A 6,000-nucleotide genomic window follows, 5' to 3' on the forward strand; every position below is an offset into this window, starting at 1 on the left:
ACCCTTAGGAGTTAATAACCTATCCAAAACCACAAAAAAATCAGACAAATCGGGCTTCGAAATTTTTTTTCCAGTGACCCCCTGAGCGCCCGCTCAGCTCTGCTTTGCTGAGCGACCGCTTAGGGGTCGGCTGCCAAAATTTTTTTTTAGTCAATAAAAATACAAAAAAATTCAGAAAAATAAAACATAAAATTCAGCCATAAACCCACTCCTATTCAAATTCTAACCTAATCCAATCCTTATATATACATACACCTATCCCACATATCTCCCACACAACTTCTACACTCAAACTCTCTCCCAAACACAAAAACATAGTTCTCAATCACTTTTATTCAGATTCAATGGCACCCAAGAGAGCGAGAACTATCGATAGCAGCAGCACAGTCCCTACTGCTGATTCTTCGAGGGGTACTGCTGCGAGGCTTCGGTTGAATGACAGGGCTGCGGAGGAGGAGTACACTAGGCTTTTGGGAAAGCCGATTCTGAAGGAGATAGGATTTTTGCCATCGGGGAGGGATGGTGATTTGCTACCTATGATTGCAGAGAAGGGGTGGATAGCTTTATGTGAGTCACCTGAAGTAGTGCCTATGAGTGTGGTTCGTGAGTTCTATGCGATCGCGAAGGCTGAGAAGAATGGGTTTTCTGTGGTCCGGGGGATGATGGTTGATTATCACCCAGCGGTGATTCACCGTGTGATTGGGCAGCGAGAGAGGAAGCCCACGGAGGAGAACTGGAATGAGAAGACTGCTGAGGATTTTGACTTGGATTTGATTTGTGCTACTCTCTGTAGGCCGGGCATAGTTTGGACCTTCAAGACTGGAACTAATGAGTATCGTCACTTTCCGGCGATCGCGATAAACATGTATGCCCGTGCATGTAATGCGTTTATTTGTGCTAATATTCTGCCTTCTTCGCATGCACATGAGGTCACAGTTGAGAGAGCACAATTGTTGTGGGGAATTTTGAATGAGGAGTACTATGTGGACCTTGGTGAGTTTATCTACCAAGGAATTCTGAAGTTTTTGAGGGGAGCTAAGCACATGAACATCCTTTATGCATCCACGGTTACGAAGCTTTGCCGAGCAGTGGGAGTGAAATGGCCGTCTTATGAGCAGTTGTAGTTGCCGGCCGCTTCGATTGACTCCAGGACTCTGAATGGGATGCAGGAGTGGACCGGTGGTGAGCCCGAGGAGCATGGGCTGGGTTATCATCTTCCGGGAGGACGTCCAACATGAGGTGCTACTATGGCGAGGCCTAGGCGTGATGAGGCTGGTTCTTTGAGAGCTCAGGAGGGTGCTGGGATGGCTGATACCCAATATAGGAGGCTGTCACGGAGGATGGATGCTATGTACGAGACGCAGAGCAGGTTTGCTCAGGAGCTCACCCTTGCGCTAGGGACTGCTTTTCGAGGCCTTGGAGCCGACATCCAGTGGCCAGTTTTTGGTGAGGACTCTGCATATCCACCGCCTGATACTCCACCCACTGAGGGTGATGATGATGATGATGACTCCGAGTAGGTATACCCTGTGTTTCTTTCTACTACCTTCACGGGGGACAGTGAAGATTTTAAGTTTGGGGGTGGTAGTTAAGGAATATTTTGTGTGTGTGTCATATAGCTGCATATTCATGATAGTTTAGTTCATATAGTTGCATAATTTTTGCCATATAGTTTTTTATTTTATTTTATTTTATTTATAGCTTTATTTGTTTATCATGTCATGTAGCTCATGCATATGCCATGATCTCTTTTGCGATGATTTACCGACTGATTTGTGATGTTGATGCGAGTGTAATGATATCATTAAAGTGACGTTGAGTCATGTAGGTTAATATGCATGCTAGAAGCACTTGTATTTTCACTAAATCTTAGAGAATGCTTAAGGACTAGATTATTGTTATGATCTGATTGTTTTCGAGGTTAATCTATTTATTATGCTTAGAATTTGATAATAGGTTCTTAGTGATAAAGGCATGAAAAAGAAAAAAATGGAGTAAAAAATGGAATTTGTTGCTAATTGTGGCTAGGCGTCAAATGGCTAGTAGCCAGCTCGTATGTTATGCGAGTAGTCTAGTGTTGAGCAAGATGGAGCGAAACGCACTTCCTCAGAAATTTTGAAAAAAATAATAAAAAAAAATAAAAAAAATGGAAAAAGAAAAAAAAAGGTATGTGTTTATGCATAATTGATCACGAGTGGGCTCTTTGGTATTCGAGTTATTAAGTTCTTAGGGGACTTTGTGCCTAGTGACCTAAGGCTTTAGAGTCTGGGATCCGCTAACCTAACGCTCGCTACATGGATACCATTGTATAAGTCTTTTGTGGACCTCACTCATTGCACGGTCAAATAAGCATTGCTGTTGTGAATAAAAAGCATGATTCCGTAATAAGCTCCAGAATTCTTGTAGTGTTATAAGTCACTTTGTGCCTAGAATTTTTATTCTTTGTATAATCATGTGATTGCCTTGATGATAGTTGAGTCATAATAAGTGATCTAGTTCCGAAGCATATCTGTTAAGCATCTACACACACCACGTTTCTGGATGTATGTTCGTTTGCATGATTTGATATCTCTTTAGTTGCCTAATTGCATTTATTGAGATGTTGTAAGTTGGTTGGTTTGGTCGGAGTAAGGGGGATCGCTGCATTTCATATAGATTATATTCATGCATGTTTTTATTTGTTTTTGAGTCTGTGACGCTTGAGGACAAGCATCGATTTAAGTTTGCGGGTGTGATAAGTGGCATTTTATACCACTTAGAACGTCTTAAAATAGCTTAAATTGGTGTCTTGAAATCAAGTATTTTGTGTATTTGATGCGTTTTTCTAGTGTTTGTGCATTTCAGGGTAATAGTTGCATTTCGGGGGAGTAATCATCAAGAATAAACCTTGGCATGTGTTTAGCATTGCGAGAGGGAAGAGAGAAGCAGATTACAGCGAAGAAACGGAGCAAACTCAGAAAAAATCCAGTAGCGGTCTGAGCGCCCGCTCAGCTATGCTGAGCGGCCGCGCAGGAAGCTGAGCGTCCGCTCAGCTATGCTGAGCGGCCGCGCAGGGTTGGGAAATTAGATAAATTATTTTAGACTTCTATTTCTGTTTGGCTTCCAACTTCTGTTTAATCTGAGTTTTATGGGACTTCTATATAAGTAGATTCAGAGACGTTTTCACAAGGTTGGATCGTATTATTAAGCAAGGAGAGAAGGAGATAAGGAAGAAGACCATTTTAGCACACCGCAACGAAGAGGAAGCATATTTTCTTGTGATTCTTTATTTCGTTGTAATGTTGGATGCTAGTTTTCTTGCTTTGAACCTATTTACTCTTGTGTCGTACTCTGGTTTAATATAATTAGTTTAGTTATTATTCTCTTGTGTTTATTTATCATGTTTTCATATGAACCCATGATGACGATAAGTGCTAACATGGGCTAATCGTGATCATGGGGTCGTAACGGATTTACTATGGAATTCTCTAGTTAGTTGTTTAATACCTTAGTGTGTGATGATTGCATGATATCTAGTATTGGTTGTACGTATTCGTCTTATGTACGTCGCGAACATATAAGATAGGGTGTTAATCTCTTGTGAAGCGACGGTGGATCTCGAGATTTAGAACTTCCCATGCTAGCATAGGTTCATGTATGATGTTGTATGATTAATGGGTAACTCTAACCGTTTTATTCGCCTGTGTAATCAAAATGAATAATTTGTGCTTAAATCATTATGTTGTCAATTTCTGTAGACATATAGGGACTCAACATAATTGATGCCTATTCAACTTCTATCATAATTGTGGATGTCTGGTAGAATGGTATTAGTACAATGAAAGTTGGCTTTTATCAGTTTCGTGTTATTCGATTAATATCATCACTGTTGCATGCTAAGGGTAATAACAATGACTATTGAAGAAAGTAGTAATGAAGTTGTGATCTCATGAGTGTTTTAATATTGTTAATTCGAAGTGTTAGTTAAGTGGTTAATTTTAGTAGTTAATTGTAGTTAATAATTAGTTAACAATTCTAAGTGTTATTGTCTTAACATTGAGAAGTAATCATACATTGGTGAGTGAGTTTAATTGAACATAATTAGTCTGAGTCTCTGTGGGAATGAACTAGAAAGTATTCTATATTACTTGCGAACGCGTATACTTGCCTGTGTTATTAGCGCGTGTTTTCGCCCTAACAGCATGTAGAGAAGAATTGGCAAAAGGCGACTTCTGAGTGTCCGTAAAATGCCATTCGACCATCAAAGGTGTTAAGGAATTGATAGGGATAAATAAATCCTGATTATGTAATTAAATATTACAGTAATTATACATGATTTGGGCTGCCAGGCCCAATAAGAAGATGTATGACATTCAGACCAAAAAGGTTAACACATTGATCAGACCTGATGGACCAGATCGGGCCTGATGGAACAAAGAAGGCCCAAAAACCCTGAATATTAATTAATTTTGTAATTAATTAATAAGGGAAAAATCAGCTACTGAGAAGAGTCCCAATAAGGACATAAATCCTTGCAGATTAGCCTCTAAGGGACCTAGAAGGATAAGGAATCAGTTTCCTACTATATAGGACTCCAAAGTCCATTCTGATTCAGAGACTTGCCCACCAAGTCTCCTAACCCAAGTCCAATTCAAGGACTCCCAACATCTATATAAGGGGCCTCACCCCACAAATCAGAACTACATTTTTGGCTTGATTATCTAATTCACAGAGATACGTAGGCATCTCGTAAAGGCAGAGTTAAGCTACGAAACACGAGAGCAGCCATTAAAGGCCTTGAGCTCCTGAACCTTAGCAATAAATACAGCAAATAATAACCTTAGTTTTTTATCCATAATATTTGGCGCCGTATGTGGGAAAGCACAACAATAATCATGATGAAAACACGGAGAACAGTTAGAGCCCTTGGAGGAGGAACACCAACGGGGACAACCCACGTGATTTCTTTAACTGTGGAGGTACCTCCTCACTCAACCTATACAACCACGCAAGGAGAAGCCCAGATAGGGGCAACTGAACCTCATCCACAAGGGACGGTTCCCCCGGCTACTCAAGGTACGAATCCTCAAGTTCAACAAGTACATGCATCTGTGAATTCTAGACCCATTGGGTATGAATATTCAATTATTGTTACTACTAACCCCCCTTATGGGATGCCCCTTTACCCCGAGGTTAGAGGAAGTAGACATGCTGGACGTAGTGAAGCACGAGGGCGTTCGCCCCCATACATACGAGGTTTGGCTCCTATCCCTGAGGATCAAGAATTTTCTGGTCCTTACACTGAGAGAGACTCCGAATCTTCGGATGATGAAGTAGCCCCAAGAAGGAGACGTGCTGGCAAAGAGCCGATGGATGATGGTAGCCAACGCCTTCAAAGCACCCAAGGGACGAATCCCCAAGAAGTGCAGGAAAGAATCAGGGCTCACGAGGCTGAGATTCAAAGGCTGAGGCGCGACTTGGAGGCGCACCAAACCACCAGACCCCCAGTACCTCCTAGGGGAAAAATCCTCCTCCTATCATAGACCTGGATGGTCCAGTGCAGAGAAGGGCTGTTGTCCCAAGGGCTGATCCAAGCAATCTTCTTCCCCTTGGAGATCCTGATGATCCTACTCCACCCTTCACTGAAGATATAATGAATGCCCATATCTCAAGGAAGTTCAAGATGCCAACTATAAAAGCTTATGACGGCACGTGAGATCCCACTAATCATGTTAGAACATTCTCTAATGCACTGCTATTGCAGCCCGTGAATGATGCTATTAAGTGTTGGGGCTTTCCTCAAACCCTGTCGGGTATGGATCAAAGGTGGTATAGTCATCTGCCCCGAACTCTATTGGGTCATTCAAAGAATTAAGTCAGGCTTTTATTAAGCAATTCATCACCGGGAGAGTACATGAGAAAAGTTCAGCATCTCTTATGAGCATTGTGCAGGGAACAAAGGAATCCTTGAGAGACTACTTGAATCATTTCACAAAGGAGGCTTTAAAAGTCCCAGACCTT

This window comes from Apium graveolens, chromosome 2 (genome assembly GCF_009905375.1).
Source record: "Apium graveolens cultivar Ventura chromosome 2, ASM990537v1, whole genome shotgun sequence".
Classification (NCBI taxonomy): domain Eukaryota; kingdom Viridiplantae; phylum Streptophyta; class Magnoliopsida; order Apiales; family Apiaceae; genus Apium; species Apium graveolens.